At 50.5% G+C, this 16,570-nt stretch overlaps 1 protein-coding gene across 2 annotated transcripts in view; it reads left to right on the top strand.

Moving 5' to 3' along the window:
* The first annotated feature begins 456 nt into the window (after positions 1 to 456).
* The window catches only part of LOC147029142 (uncharacterized), a 35,919-nt gene continuing 19,805 nt past the window's right edge, over positions 457 to 16,570 (top strand). For both annotated transcript variants that reach the window (XM_085876286.1, XM_085876288.1), the window contains exon 1: positions 457 to 494. The gene's annotated coding sequence lies outside the window, so the exon portion shown is untranslated. The remainder of the gene's footprint in view (positions 495 to 16,570) is intronic.

Here is a 16,570-nt window from a genome sequence, read left to right as displayed (position 1 = left end):
TTCTTGTGACATCCCAGTCCTTCCCCCAAAAGTTTTCTTGGATGATGAAGCCTTCACTGGACGGGAATATATTCCACTCCCCCCATTCCCCGACCACACCACCCCCTCTCCCTCCATTCCCTTCCCCCCTCCCCTCCCCACTTCCCCCTCCCCTCATAAGAAAGACAGTGTAAAGTTATTATTATTTTACTTTCTATCGTTTACTTCCATTTTATTAAGATATTTTCCTTTTTTGGTTGTAATCTTGAGTTTGGCTCCGTGGAGTTTGGGGAGAATCGGGTCTCTGTCTCCGTCAAGAAACAACAAATGGAGGAGGAAGAGGAAGAAGAGGAAAAATCAATAGGAAGAAGAAGAAGCCCGTATGGAAGAAGAAGAAGAAGAAGTTGTGGTAACAGGATAACGAAGAAAAACTTCCGGGTGATCTTTTTAACCTTGTGCTGAACTGCAACGCAGCTCGTGGTGGTGGTGGTGGTGGTGGTTCCTGAACTGAAGAGGTATGTTCGGAATTTCTTATTTAATGATGAGGAAGATTTGTAAAACGTCAATTTGAAAGATAAAATAATTTATTGTTGATGATTATCTGGAATGAAGAAAAGTTAAAGTAATTTTTATTAAATGTTTGTTGTTGTGTTTGTTGATTTAATGAGATGTTTGATGGAAACTTCCTTCCTGATCCCAAAAATACAAAGAAAATGATCGTGTGGATCTAAAATGTTACATTCCTGGTTAACATTCCACGAACATTCCATCCTTTGTTAAACGACCGACCACGGGCGGGGGTTTCCTTCTCTGGTTCGTGATGTCGATCCGTGTCTGTGAACAACACGTGGTGCTCCGTGTCTGTGAACAACACGTGGTGCTCCGTGTCTGTGAACAACACGTGGTGCTCCGTGTCTGTGAACAACACGTGGTGCTCCGTGTCTGTGAACAACACGTGGTGCTCCGTGTCTGTGAACAACACGTGGTGCTCCGTGTCTGTGAACAACACGTGGTGCTCCGTGTCTGTGAACAACACGTGGTGCTCCGTGTCTGTGAACAACACGTGGTGCTCCGTGTCTGTGAACAACACGTGGTGCTCCGTGTCTGTGAACAACACGTGGTGCTCCGTGTCTGTGAACAACACGTGGTGCTCCGTGTCTGTGAACAACACGTGGTGCTCCGTGTCTGTGAACAACACGTGGTGCTCCGTGTCTGTGAACAACACGTGGTGCTCCGTGTCTGTGAACAACACGTGGTGCTCCGTGTCTGTGAACAACACGTGGTGCTCCGTGTCTGTGTGCAACACGCGGTGCTCCGTGTCTGTGTACAACACGCGGTGCTCCGTGTCTGTGAACAACACGCGGTGCTCCGTGTCTGTGAACAACACGTGGTGCTCCGTGTCTGTGAACAACACGTGGTGCTCCGTGTCTGTGTGCAACACGTGGTGCTCCGTGTCTGTGTGCAACACGTGGTGCTCCGTGTCTGTGTGCAACACGTGGTGCTCCGTGTCTGTGAACAACACGTGGTGCTCCGTGTCTGTGTGCAACACGTGGTGCTCCGTGTCTGTGAACAACACGTGGTGCTCCGTGTCTGTGTGCAATATGTGGTGCTCCGTGTCTGTGAACAACACGTGGTGCTCCGTGTCTGTGTACAACACGTGGTGCTCCGTGTCTGTGTACAACACGTGGTGCTCCGTGTCTGTGTACAACACGTGGTGCTCCGTGTCTGTGTACAACACGTGGTGCTCCGTGTCTGTGTGCAACACGTGGTGCTCCGTGTCTGTGCGCAACACGTGGTGCTCCGTGTCTGTGCACAACACGTGGTGCTCCGTGTCTGTGCACAACACGTGGTGCTCCGTGTCTGTGCACAACACGTGGTGCTCCGTGTCTGTGCACAACACGTGGTGCTCCGTGTCTGTGCACAACACGTGGTGCTCCGTGTCTGTGCACAACACGTGGTGCTCCGTGTCTGTGCACAACACGTGGTGCTCCGTGTCTGTGCACAACACGTGGTGCTCCGTGTCTGTGTACAACACGCGGTGCTCCGTGTCTGTCTCCGAGACGAGAGGATGTGGAAGAGGTTAAGCAAGGGACATTGAAGCCCTTTGTAAACATCTCGATTTCTCGTGCGTTCGATTCATCAAGCTCTCCTTACCAAGAGTCCTTCGGTCAAACCTGCACTCACGTCTGCCTGATGGGACTGCGAGAGCCACCAAGGGAAGGCTTCCATGGGTCTGCGTGATACAATCTTACACTCGTCGAAGTTGTTGGGGAAGGAGCCGGATCCACACTCTGTACAAGGAAATGCAACACAGGTGGAGGCCGTTCATCCCTTCATGCCTGTGTGAACACCACACTAATTTATCCACACAGTATTCAAGGAAGAAAATACAAAAAATATTAATTGATTTACGATTTTGTTTCATTTATATAATTTAACCAAGTCGTTTCTCGTTACCTCTGTCGTCTGGCATGTTTATAATATCCAGTTTCCATTCCAGACAGCACCGAGCTGACGTCAAACCCACTTGGGTGTATTGTTGTACTTTTTGTTGTTTTTTTTGGGGGACTTTTTTTTTTCTTCCCCTCATTGGAGGGATCATGGGCTTGGTTAAAAACACACATCAACCACACAACTCTCCTGAACAAGACCCCCACCAACAGCACTCCATACACGTGTACACAATCACCCATTAATGCTCAAACTACCTAAAAGTCCTGTCAACACCCCCTTACCCCTCTATCTCCATAACTTCCAGGTACCTATCTAATTCTAACTTAAACTTATCTTCTGTTTCTGCTTCCGTTACCTTTCCAGAGAGACCATTCCATTCATTAATTACACTCTGAATGAAAGTCCCCTGCCTTACTACAGTCTTGACTCATCTCTCCTTTACTCTCAAGCTATGGCCCTTGGTTCTATCACTGTCTACTCTGGAGAATAATTCATATACACTTCAACCTTCCATCATCTTCAACATCTCCTTGTAACCGCCTCCTTTCTAGTGTATAAAGCTCTTTTTCCATCAGCCTCTCCTCATAGCTCAGTCGAGCTCGGCCTGGAATCATTCCAGTCGTCCTGCACTGAAACCTCTGTATGGCATCTTTGTCCTTCCTGAGTTGTGGTGACCAGAACTGCACACAATATTTGAGATTTCCCCTCACTAAATTCCAAAACAATGTAAACACCACCTCTTTTGATTTATAAATGATCCCCCTCCGAATACAACCGAAAACACTATTTGCTGCCTGATTACCTCCCATTTCTCTTGCCACCCCCAGATCCTTCTCCTGTGTGACACACTCCAACATTAAGCCTTGCATCCCTTTTTTGTTTGTTTTGTACCACTGCAAACTAAAGAAATACATGTGTGGACATCAAAATATATTTTTTTTATTTCAACAATTTTCTGGAAGAAAAAAGTGATTGCATTATTTGAAAAATGTGCAAGGGTGCAAATATTTTTGGCCATGACAGAATCTCCAGAGACAAATCCCTGATCTCATGGTCCCCATCCACTGTTTGGAGAGTTGAAGCAGCGTGTCCAAGGTCGAGTTACTCGGTCTTAATCCCATTTCATGAACTGAGACAAGGTTGTTTGAGAAAACCAAGGATTTCATATCAACTGTGATCAAACTGTGATGCAATATATTTGCACCTTTTTTATTTCATGCTGTGATATGACTGATTTTCCAAGCAGATGGAAGATGAGCTATGGAAAATAACAGAGTGGAAAGAGCAGAGAGAGGAAGCGCAAAAGCTGCAGAGAAAGGTTTTTAGGACACATGAGCTGATACCTTCCCGTCTAGTTGCAGAATCAGTCGAGGGTTGCCAGAAATGCTTCCACCTTTTCAGTTGCAAAAGAGACCATTTCGGATCAGTTTGGTGTGGGTGGAGACGGGGAGGGTTTCAGAACACAATATTTTGATTTCTGTGGAACAATTCTCAGGCTGAATTAATATTGGCAGCTGGGGATATGGGAGACCAGTCCTTGAAGTGTTAGAAAAAGAAACCATGAATATTCAAAGCGTGAATGTCGAAGCAGGTTACATTTTGTAAACGGTGAATGTTGAATCCACAAATGTCGGAGTTCCACAGTATATGCTTTTTGATAACGTGGTATTTTTGTGAATTTGGAAAAAACCTTTCACACAACATTCACGTTCCTTTAGCTCAGTTATCTCGGTAATACATGTTTTATAGATAGCTCCCTTTCCCTGGTCTCGTGGGTAAATAAGTGTAAATCCGCTGCGATTGTTACTGGAATGCAACAGCGGCGGTGCCATTCTCACGACCAGGCGTGCGGAACTGGCGCTGCAAGTTTCACCAGCCACGCACGTGGTCGGAGACGTGGCGGTGGGCAGAGCCACAAGCCCCTCCACTGGAGACTCCGCCAAGACGGGTGGGGGGGCGCCCCGCCCACCGCGCGCCTGTGCAATGGGGGGGGTGGGGCGGACAAGGAGTCGCGTGATGTTTCCTGTCCAATGAAAAGGCAGAGTGAGGAGGAGAGGAATGGTCGTTGGCAGGCGAAGGGGCCTATAAGAGGCGGAGTCCGTGGGGTTTTGTCTCTCTCTTTTGGGCTCTTTTTCGTCGTCCTCATCGTGGCTCCGCAGCTCTCTCCCGTCGTGCTCGTGGTGGCTCCTCAGCTCTTTCGTCTTGGCTCTCTGCCTGCCTCCGTGGTCCGCAGCAGCCTTCAAGGGGTCCCTCGTGCTTGGGTTCAGCCGGCTGGTTCGACGAGGGTGCCCAGAGCTCCGGAAGGATGATGACGTCCAGCTGCGCGCTCGCGGCCAGGTTGCCTGCAGCCCTGACTCCCAGCCTGACTATCCTCCTCCTCTGCTGGAGAGCCGAATAAAGACCCAGGGGGTCCATTTCTGTCTGGGTGTGTGTGTCTGTGTGTGGGCCCAGTCCATTAAGTTGTGAAACTGGTTAAGTGCCTTGCTGTATATATTCGCCTTGCATTTCTTATATTCGGTTTAATTCCGCCTTCTGTGTTCCTTTGTCCCCCATTTGCATTATTAAATAAACCCCAATTGTTAAATGTTCTCAGCTCGCCCATGTCCATTTCCACCATTGACTGAGCGTGCTGAGCGTGCTGCGCGTGTTGGGAAATAGAAGGCCGTTGTGCCAAAATAACAGGATAATCGGACCGACGGTTCTCGGCGATGAAGCCGCTGGGAATCGCACACGGAACGGGCTCGCTTCGGCGGCTTGTTCCCGTCCCAGTTCCGTCGAAGGTGAAATTCCCCGGTAGTTGGACCATGTGGGTATTTAGGTAAATTGAAGTTGGCAATCAACCCTACCCCACGTGGTCTACCCATTGGCGGATTTCAGTCCAAAAGGGACCCGTCTTCTCCAGACTTTTCCAGAGAAGAACAATCTCTATTCCGGGCGATCGAGCGGAGTCGACTTGCGGCTCCATCTGGCAGTCGTGTCGCGGCCGACGCTCCGGCAAATTATAACAGTATTTCACTTGGCCATGAGGTGTAAGCTTGGTAGGAAAAGCCAAGAAAGCTATGTGAACCATTAGCAGCCATTTTAGGTTGGACCATGAAAGGTGTGCTCCATCCACGAATTGGTCCACAGTCCAATGGTGAGTGAAAGGGGAATGGTGTTACATATGATCTGTGACTTAGGATCCAGAGGCTATCAGGCCGGTTGTACTGAGGGGAAGGGAGGAGTTATCCCGGAATTGACACCAAAAAGCTACGCTCCTCGGCCCGCTGTTCCTTCCAGAGCCATACCTTCTCTGCTCCTCCAAACCAGACATTGCAGAAATAGCACGGGATGTTCTCCAGCCTGAGCTGCCCGGACTGCAGAGCGGACTACCCCTGCACACTGTCGGATTTGTCCCAACAACACTCTTCTGTCATGTCTGATCAGTCCCTGGGGCTTTAAAGGATCTCTGGTTCATTTGTTTGATTGAGGGGCACATCAATGGTTGTGTGTTTTTGGGTTTTATTTTTGATGAGTGTGGATCAGCTCGCCACGCTCGCCTCTCCACACAGCGTTGCAGAAATTGACGAAACAGACTTGCTTTATTTGCATCATTTACACCAATCCGAATTCGAACATTAATTTTGTTCATATTTATTTGTCGTATTGGTGTTATTATATTTATTTAAAATGAGCAAATACCACCTTTCATTTCGCTTTTGGGGATGTTAAATGGGGGAAGAAGGAGCGAGGAGGGTTGCGGGATCGAGGAGGGGTGGGGGAAGTGAAGACAGCGTGAGGTGAGAGGAATGAAAGGTCGACGTGCGGTGGAGCATTAAGTCCTGCCCGGACACATCTGGAGCCAAGCTTCCTGGAGACAAATACTGCTTGGACACGTCCGAGGACAAACCCTGCCTGGAGTCAAACACCGTCCAGACATAAGCATTGTCTGGATTTGTCCAGATTCAGAGAGAGGGGTGGGTAAAATTGGAGAAGTATGGGAGAAGGGTGCTGTTCTATTGGTAGTGGGTAGAGCGAGACAGAGACAGAGATGGCCCCCCCTCCCCCCCCCAAAAAATCGTTTTTCCAGCCATTTTTCCCTGCTGTGCAGGGGTGAAGTTTTTCTTGAGGCAATGTTTTATGGCCGGATGCCCTTCCTGACGCCAACCCTCGTCGCCTCTTATGACACACAGCGATATGGTACACCTATTCTGACCGTGGCCTACACTGGGACCAGTACACTGGTACTCATTTCGCCGATCTCAGAAGGATGACAGGCTGAGTCAACCCCCTGATGTTAATTCAGCAGCCAACGGGGCTTGAACTCAGGATGCTCGGATCCCAATCGGATCCCAAGACGCCACCCTTACCACTAAGACAACACCAGGCTTAGAGAGAGGGAGCAAGATATATGGTATATATTGTTGGGGTCGGTGGCGAGCATGACCACGAGGTGGGGAGGGTTCGTCGTCTCCCACCAGACTCCCGGAATTATAGGCCATCGCTCCGGATAACTCTGAAGCCAGCGGCTCGATTAACCGACCATGGTCGCCAACATTTCAACCGCGTAGCGAAGGATCTGTTTGTCTATAACCAATTTACCTAACTAACTACGCGATTTAAACTACCGGGGAAGCCACGCCCTCAAAACGCCTGGTCAAACCAGATTTACTCTACCAGCAGCGGTAAAGTTACACGACCGACCACCGCTTTGCCACCTACCTTTCTGGCTCGTTGCAGTCAAGCGGGGCCTGCCCAGGACGTCCCGGCTATGTTAAACCGATTATCGGGGATGCAACCCCGTCTGAACTCAATCCCGGACCATGCTGGACCAAATAAAGAAAAGACAAAAACGAGCTGGGAACATTTCTAATTTCTTTACAATAAATAAAAGACAAGAGAAGCAAGACTTAAAGCGAATATATTGTTACGGATTTGGAAACCTTGTGCACACAAACAGCCAGTCCCAAAGCTTAGTTATTTTGATAAGTATGTGTTTACAGTTAGAATCCCCCCTTTGTCGAATCGGAATTACATGTGTGCACTCCGACTTGTTGTATCGTCAGGTTTATTACATTTTTCCAACAACGGACCGTCACCTCGCTCCACCGGTCACCACGTGTTTTTGGCTGAGGGCGTGGGAGGAGTCTCCATCACTTCGGGTCAAGGCTCCGCTCCATGGAATGACATGGACCGTTTCCTCCAGCCAATGAACGAAGGGCGAGCATAACACGCATGCCCCGGCCAATCGGGAGGTGACCAGGAGTCATCCGACAGCCCCTCGTTCAAGTGGGAGGAGAAGAGACCCCTCCCACCAAAAGAGGAGTGGAATGGTTGTGAGGAGCAGTTTTCGGCAGACCGGGTGATCGTGAAGACGGCAGAGTGGTTGTGGGAGACGAGAGGTCGGCAGACAGGAGGATCGTGGCGATTCTGAGCAGTCTCGTCATGGCAGACGGTCGTGTGTGGTGGTTGGAGCGGACTGAGACGGTGGTGGTTGGAGCGGACTGAGACGGTGGTGGTCGTGGTTGAGCGGTCTCGTTCGTGGGCCATGGACTTCGGGTCGTGGGTTCGAGTCCCACCACTGGTTCGGGTTGATGTGACCGCACGAGGCAGGACAGGTACCCGGCGAGGCTCTGGTCTCCCAGCTCGCCTTTCTCTCCTGGGCTGAGGACCGACGAAAGACCCACAGGTCCAGTGTGTCTGTGTGTGTGTGTGCGTCCGTCCATGTGTGTCCGCGAGGGCCCCGTCTTTAAGTCGGATGAAGTGCTTTTTCTTTGCTCATTGTACATTGCCTGCCTTTTATTCGGATAACTCTGCTCTGTGTCTCCCCTCCCCAATTATTTATTGTAAAATAAATCCCCTGTTAAATGTCCCAGTTCGTTGTTCATGTTTTCTTTCATTGACCCAGCATGGTTCGGACTTGAGAAATAGCGAGGCCGTTTGGGTCGGCAAATTGTTCCTTTGGTCCGGTGCGGCTTTGGTAACTTTCGATCGGTTACGCCGGATCTGAGTCGGTGATAGTGACTTGGATCGGACACAGTCGGTCAAGGGTGTGTTTTTCCCCGGTAGTTGGATGACGTGGGTACTTAGGTATATTGAAATTAGGCAATTAACCATACCCCATGCCGTCAAAATATTGGCGACCACGGTCTGCTCAGGGACCCGTGACCTTTCGTAGTTGTCCGAGAGTCAAGACCTACATTCCGGGTGTTCGGTGGGAGACGAATCCACTGCTCCACCTTGTGGTCATTTATCGCCACCGAACCCTGGCCCACAACAACATAAGCAAGGAATATTTGCAATGATGCAAATAAAAACACTTCAACAATTCCTACTTAAAAGATGGGCCCAACACACTCAGACACACACACAAAAGAAAAGAAAACAGGATTTTATTTTTCCCCTCGCAGCCGTGAGGAGAGACGAGCTGGAGGTCAGAGTAAAAGAGTACCTGCCTTCGCAGGGAAACGTGCTCGGAAATGCGGCACCTGGTGGCAAATGGTCGTCGGGGCACTGTCGGGGAACTCGTGCCAGGCTGGTGGTTCTGGATGGAACCCGCGTGGCGAATCGTCTGGGCACTCGAACTCCGATCCGTCCACGTGCCGACCAACCCGCCCTCTTCATGCAGCCAGTGACAAGCGCAAATCAACAACCATGGCTCCTTTCGTCCACTCCACTCCTGTCCACAGAACTCTTGTCCACCGAACTTTTCGTGCCAACGACACACGACCTTCCGTCCACACCACACCCGTTTTTCCACCCTTCTTCTGGCACTGCCCAGGGATATATTGTTGTGGGCCAGGGGTCAGTGGCGAGGACGACCGCGAGATGGAGCAGTTGGGCCGTCTCCCACCGAACACCGGAATTGAAGTTTGTAAACTTCGAAGGTCACGGGTCCCTTAGAGGATCGTGGACGCCAATATTTTGACCCTGTGGCGCAGGGTTAATTGTCGAGATTTCCAATATACCTAAATAACCACGCAGTCTTGCTTCCGGGGAAACCACACCCTTGGCCGGCTTTGTCCGAACCGAGTCGTTGTTACCGACTCGGATCCGGCGTAATCAATTGGGAATTTCCAAAGCCGCGTCGATCCAAATAACAATTTACGGCACAAACGACCTTTCCTCTTCTCAAGCCCAAACCATACTGGGCCAATGGAAGAAATGACAGGCAACGGACTGGAACATTTAATAGTTATTTATTTACAATAATAAGACGGTGTAGACTTATTCCGAATATACATGCAATGTACAATGAGCAATCAACACTTGCACAATTTCTACTTATAGTGTTGCAGGCCGAGGGTCAACGACGAGCACGACCGCTCGGCGGAGCAGTGGAGTCTGCTCCGCCGATCACCCGGAATTTCGATCGTACTTTTTCGAAAAAGTACAGGTCCCTTATCGGACCGTGAAACGTCGAGAAATCCACCACGTGATACAGGGTTATTTGCCAATCTTAAAAATACCGAGACACCATGTGGCGAACAAACGAGGAATCACACCCTCAACGGAACTCGTACGAGTCGAGCCGTCAGCGTGCCCGACCCGTGTGCAACTCGAGCGGACGATTTCCGAAGTCCCATCGGTCAAAATGTCCCCTTACGACGGCACAACGGCCTTGCTAATTTTCCAACATGCACCACGCCAAGCCAATGGAGGAAAGGACACGAACAAGCGGATGCATTTCACAAATGGGGATTTATTTACAATAGGGAAATGAGGGGAGCACGCAAGAGCAGAGTTGTCCGTATATAAGCAATGCAGGTATGTTCAGCAAGGGCACTTATACAATGGCTACTTAATGGACTGGTGCCACAAACACACACACACACACACACACACACACACACACACACACACACACACACACACACACACACACACACACACAAAATAATCGGACCAAAGTGGTCTTTTTTAAGGCCTCCTGCTCGGATGGATAGTCGGGCTAAAAGACCAGAATCTGTCTCGGACCTGTCCACCTCGTGTAGTCTTCCAGCTGAGTCGGTCCGGGTGCCAGTGAGAGGCGAGCCAAATCCAGACACCGGCAATCAGCCTCCCGAGCTCCTCTCACGCTTCAGAACACGCGCTGTTGAAGACGATGCGCTGATCCTTCACAATCCACTGAGTCGATTCAACCGAAGAACCCCCAACCACTTTCCTTGCTCTCCGAACAACCACCAACCACCAACAACGATCCAAGAAGCGCCAAGAACCAGGAAGAGCCCACTTCTGTCTCTACGTTCCCTTCTTATTCCTCTCGGGCGCGACTCGCTTCCCACGTGACTCGTTCGCTGTCGGTGGGGGGCTGTCGCATCCCATTTCTTGGAGTGCCCAAGCCAGCCGATTCATGTCCATATGAGGGAATGAAATTCAGTTCGCTCATCATTGGGTGGGGGCTGTCGCATCCCATTTCTTGGAGTGCCCAAGCGAGCCGATTCATGTCCATTTTAGGGAATGGAATTCAGTTCGCTCATCATTGAGTGGGGGCTGTTGTCGTTGGTGGTGTTATCGTTGTTGTTATCGTTGGTGGTGTAAAATAAAATAAAAACCCCAACTATCAAAATAACTTCACAGAGCATTTACATAAATCACTCTTCAGACATGGGACGGGACCCTTACTGGCAACACGTACTTTCTGATATAACTAAGCTTCGAGGACCTGTATGTTGAGTGCTGTAAATTTCCAAATCCGCAACAATAGGACGGCGCCACCACAGACACACACACACCAAAATAAAATGGACCTGGATTATCTTTATTTCGACCCTCGCAGCCAAGGGGAGAGACAGGCTGGAGGTCAGAGTTTGGTCGGTTCCTGGCCACCTCATGTGGTTTGGCCCGCGACTGCAGGTGTGAAACTCGGTGTCGTCGGCGAGCCCAGACACTGTATAGCAGGGCCAAGGCGGGAGCCAGGGTCGCTCCTCACAGAGGGCCAGCGGAGATTCCCGGTTCGAACTCCGGGATATTGCTCAACAAAATGAGAGATGGAAGTTGACAGCTGTGGAATAGTCAGAGGACCAGCTTGAGGCACGGCAACAACGACCACCAACGATGCACACCAATAGCAATGGCGACCCCTTTCTTCTCCGACAATTCCAACCCAACTTCAGCGAGCACTAATGGGAAGCCGGCGATTCTTATCCCTCCCCTCGGGTGGGGTGTTGTGATCGGTCCTCTGAGGTAATCTTTGCCCTGATTGGACAGGGTTTTGTGGGGTGATGTGCTGGCCATCCATGATTGGACAGGGGGGAACCCCCTCCTTTTCTGGGCGGAGTCAGTGTTCTGAGGTGAGGAAACCTCCGCTCACGTCCGTGGTCGAACGCACATGGGCAGTGGCGTCGATGGTGCGAAGAAGTGAAGGATTGATTTGTTGGCGTTGGGTTTGACAAAAATCTAACGAGAAAGAAACTTTGCAGCACACACTTGTAATTCCCTTTCGACATACCGGACGGGACCCCAACTATAAGCACAGACTTATCAAAATAACTGAACTGTGGGGACTCTGGCTGTTGTGTGCAGATTGTTTCCAAATCCGTAACAATATCTCCTCCCACATGGGGCGGGTCCTTGGCGAGAATCATCTCGCTGTCCATCCCTCATTGGCCTACGGCCGCACCCTTCTGAGGCGGAGCCATGGCCCCTGCTCTGGAGCCTCGAATATTCCACGTGGCCTCGCTCACGCAGAGAGTCACAGGATCTGCCCTGAGAAAATCGTCGTACCAGAGGAGTTCGTCTGTGGGAATGGAGCATGATGGGCTGGTTGAGTCGCACAGATGGGATGGTGGATGTATGGGATGTAGATGGCTGATGTAATACCCAAACGAAAGACGTCACAACACACGTTTTCGAGTCTCCTACGAATAAAAAAGGAAAGGGAGCTATCTCTCACGTGCGTACCGTCATAACGAACTTTGGGACCTGAATGTTGAGTGTGCGTGGTTTCCAGATTTGTAGCAATATACATAGTTGCGGGCTGGGGTCTGGTGGCGAGAACGATCACAAGGTGGGGGGAGTTATGTCTTCTCCCACCAGACTCCCGAAATTGTCGGCCGTCGCTCACGGACAACTCCGTGACGGACAACTCCGTGACGTGGCGCTGAACCGACCGTGGACGCCAATACCTCCACCGCGTGGCGTAGGGTCCGCTTGTCTCGAACCAAGTTACCTCATTAATCATGCGGTTTCAACTACTTGGGAACCATGCCCTCAGTACGCCTTGCCCATACCGGGTCACCCTCCCAATTACCCAGTACCAACTACCTTCCCGGTTCGGATGCAATCTTGCGGACCTGCCAAGGACGTACCGGCTGGAATGAACAGATGATCAGGAATAAAATCCCGGCTGAGCTCAGATTCGAACCATGCTGGACCAATGAAGGAAAAGATAAAAACGAACTGGGAACATTTCCACCATAATTTATTTGCACGAAGTGACGAAAGGTATGTGGAACAGGAACAGGTTTATTGGGTGTGTTATGCAGGGGAAGATTAGAGAAATATGTCGTGCGACAATTTTACAGCAACTTACAAAAAAGGACACAGAGCACACTTGTCGTGAGAATACAGGCAAGATTTACAATGATCAAAGCACTTGTACAGTTTCTACTTAATGGACAGGTGCCACACACTCGACAAAATAAACCCAGATGAATGGCAAAGGACTTTGGTTGCAAGCTTGGGAGGGAGTGAGCCAAGGTCGCAGTTCTTCTGGTTCCTGAGTTACGGGGAAAGGGACGCTCGATGGTGTGGCACGTGACAATGGTCACGCAGCTCGGCCCACACCCGCACGTGTGGAGCCCGCGTGGAGAGCGCGGAGTCGATGGTATGAGGGGGCAGCAGACAGGACCCAACGAGAGACCCGGTCAAGGTCAGGTGTACTCGGACCAGCACAACAGACGGGCCGCCGAGGAGAGATGTGGGCAGGCCCTCCGTGATCACGACCTTTCTCCTTCAACCAACAACCAAGGGACCATCTCAACGAACGACCTTCCTTCTTTCTTTGCAACCAGCCAACGAACCCACCAAACTCTCTCACAGCACTCTCCTCTGAGGATGGTGTCGTAATTTATAGATCCCCAAGGTCGGGGAGGGGCCTTGGCGAAGCTCACGTCACCGTCCACCCTGATTGGACAGGGCCTCCATGGGGTCCGCCCTTTCTGGACGGGATCTCGGCCAGGCCGGGAAAGCCCGCCCACACCACGCGTGTTTGACGAAGGTGAACGGTGGTGCAGCCAAGATTGAATTGGAATGTTTGGGGAAGCCGAAAAGGAACTGCGGACATGAAGATTCTGCCTCAGAAAAACGAGTCGCCGGTTCGGTTCGGAGGCGAACAAGCGAAACAAGCGTGTTCAGCCCATGCGAGAGTAGTAAACTAGAGGAAGGTACTGCACAACGATTTTGCCTCTGAAAGCGAGAGAAAGGTACTGTGGTTGAAAATAAAAGGGGACAAATGATTTCTAAAGCTAACAAAAAGCCATTACAATGCACCCCAGTGTTTTCCCACGAAACAAAAGGTAGCGATCTATCTGCACATATACTTAATGAAATAACTGACTTCGGACACCTGTATGTTGTATGCAGACGGTTCTGAGAACCGTAACACTACCCCCCTCCCTTTTGTTAGACTCGACCCGAGTCGTTTGACATTCTTGCAGCATGCAGGTGTAGGTTTCCCCTCGTACATTTTACCTGCGGATCACTGAGTGTGACATTTTGAATACATGTCCCAAAAAGAAATAACCAAGTGCGTTGCGAAACTAAACTAACACTCATTCAGACAACTTAACTACATTCCTGGCGCTAAACAAACAGGTGGGTTTGGACGATATACATTTCTAATATTTACACTACCCATGGCCCAGGACCTGTGACTTGAGGAGAGAACACAACAATGGCAACATTCGTGGATGAGTGCACAGCATGGAATCGACGATCGGGCGTCTTCAGGGCCTTCCATGGTCCCTTGTTTGTCACGGATTTTTTTTTCTGGCTGCTGGAGGCACCTCACTCAAACACTGCAGGCCACACGCCGTTTCACAGGCCATTTGAACTGGCCTTCATGTAACAAGAGACATACGGGCTGCTCAGTGCAGTCCCCAGTAACGCGGCTGCCTGCATGGCAGTCCTTGCAAACACTTTCAGAGAGATGGTCCTGGCGCACAGGGTAAAGGTGGAATGACACGGCAATGCAAACAAGGGCATGGGCAGGTATGGAGTCAAGGAAAAGGCATGACAAATGCAGACCAGGTAAGGTGCGATGCAACAGGTCGGCATATGAAGCTGGCCGGCCTCCGTGTGAGGTTGTGGAGGGAGTGGGGTGGCGTTGGCCGGTCCAGAGACGGGCTCTGTCCTACCCTACGGCACCCCCAACCTATCGCCTATTCCTGTCCTTGTCCATACCTGCCCCCATTAACTTGAAACAAAACAAAAAACGAAATTTAGACTTTTTTATTTTTATTTATTTATTTATTTATTTTTTATATTTTTATAATTTTATGTCCCAAACTCCCTTATCGCCTTTGTTCGGCGAACCTGTCATGACTGTCCATTCCCAATCCCTCAGATCCCTTTTGAGGGGATTAAGGAAGAGACAAGTGAATCTGTCTCAAGGTCCAATGCAGCCTCAGAATAACTCCCACAGTTTTCAGAAATTTCCAAGCTGAGTCCAGCGGCCCACGAACAGCGAAGGGATGGATGGTGCGAAAAGGTACACGTTTCCTTTCTGTCCCGCATTTATTAAACATTAATCTATCCCCGGGGCTTTTCAACACGCCTGTCTTTAAACTATCGGTTGGAGCAACCATGATTCCCGTTGCCTGTGTTGGTATTCGTTATTAATTTGGGCCTGGCCCGCAAATTTTCTCACATGCTCTTGCACAATTTCGTGGCTGGGCAGCGTGGCTCAACTGGCATGTTTACCCATCTGCCCAACTTTATCTTCGGCACCCTCGGGTCGCTGAGGCTGTCTCCAAGCCTACCTATTCCTTATGAATGTGGGGAATGCCATTCATGGCATTTTCCCCTTCGATGCCCACGTGGCATTTTGGTGCTCCGGGTCCCGTTTCCATGGGCTGCCCATGCCCATTACACTAACTCGGTCCCTTGGACCCATGGCCTACTCAAGCCGACAACTTCGGTGCCTGAGGTGCCCTCTACTCAGTGCGCACATTTTACCAGCCATGCTCCCAAGCCGGTCAATAGACTCCTGCAGCCCACAAAAAAGGTTTCGTGCCTTTGTTCAACACCAACAACAAAACGACATCCGATTGGTTAATTTAACTAACCCACAAACTAACATGACACCAACCACGGGTTTCCTTGGTTGGGATTCCCTCCCCCCCCCCCCCCCCAATCATTCATTCGCACCATGCATTCCGCATTCACTCCATTCACACTCGGGCCCACTGACCCACGTTCATTCACCATGTTTCTTTCTTGGTTTTATTTTATTTGTATTTTTCACATCAACGCTGACACTCTACAAACTACGTTCCCCTAATTCGCTCGTGCCCCTCATCATCCCTTTTACAAATGCACATTCCATTTAATTCTACCTATCTAATCTACGTTCCCACTACACGTTCCATGTCTGTCCATGTCTCCAATCCATTTCTAAATTCTAACCTAAATTCCCACAAACTGGTGTTACCTGGGCCATGGAGATCCGCTCCTGCCCCACGAGGCCGGTCCAACGAACGTGAAACACTCCCCTAACTCGTGCTCCTGTGCCCCCGGCGAGGATGTTCGTGACATCCTGGCTGGGCATCTGCTCGTGGCAAGGCTCGACGAGCCTTCCCGCTCCAGGGCAGTGATTTGCAACACACTCGTCCCCTCCGTATGGTCGATAAATGAGGCCGTAACGTCGCCCCGTTAATCACATTAATCGCTGGCTTTTGAGCTATCGCCCATGCGAGCCACCGTGCGCTACTCACCTGCCATTCGTGCTCCGAGATCCCCGCTAACGTCACTCGCACACGGCTCGCTCTGCTAGGTCCACCTCGCACACAGATGCGACGGTGTCGTCCTTGGGACTCGTCCTGCGAATTTCACTCGCGGCATGCGGCGGTGTCATCCTCGGGACTCCTCCTGCGAAATCCACTCGCGGCATGCAGCACGTCAGCCTCTGTACACGTGCTCACATGGGGCCGCGTGC

Source organism: Eptatretus burgeri, chromosome 4 (assembly GCF_056783735.1).
Source record: "Eptatretus burgeri isolate ZD-2024b chromosome 4, Ebu_testis_v1, whole genome shotgun sequence".
Classification (NCBI taxonomy): Eukaryota; Metazoa; Chordata; class Myxini; order Myxiniformes; family Myxinidae; genus Eptatretus; species Eptatretus burgeri.
Note: the sequence above shows the minus strand (reverse complement) of the source record. Positions and strands in the feature narration are given on the sequence as shown.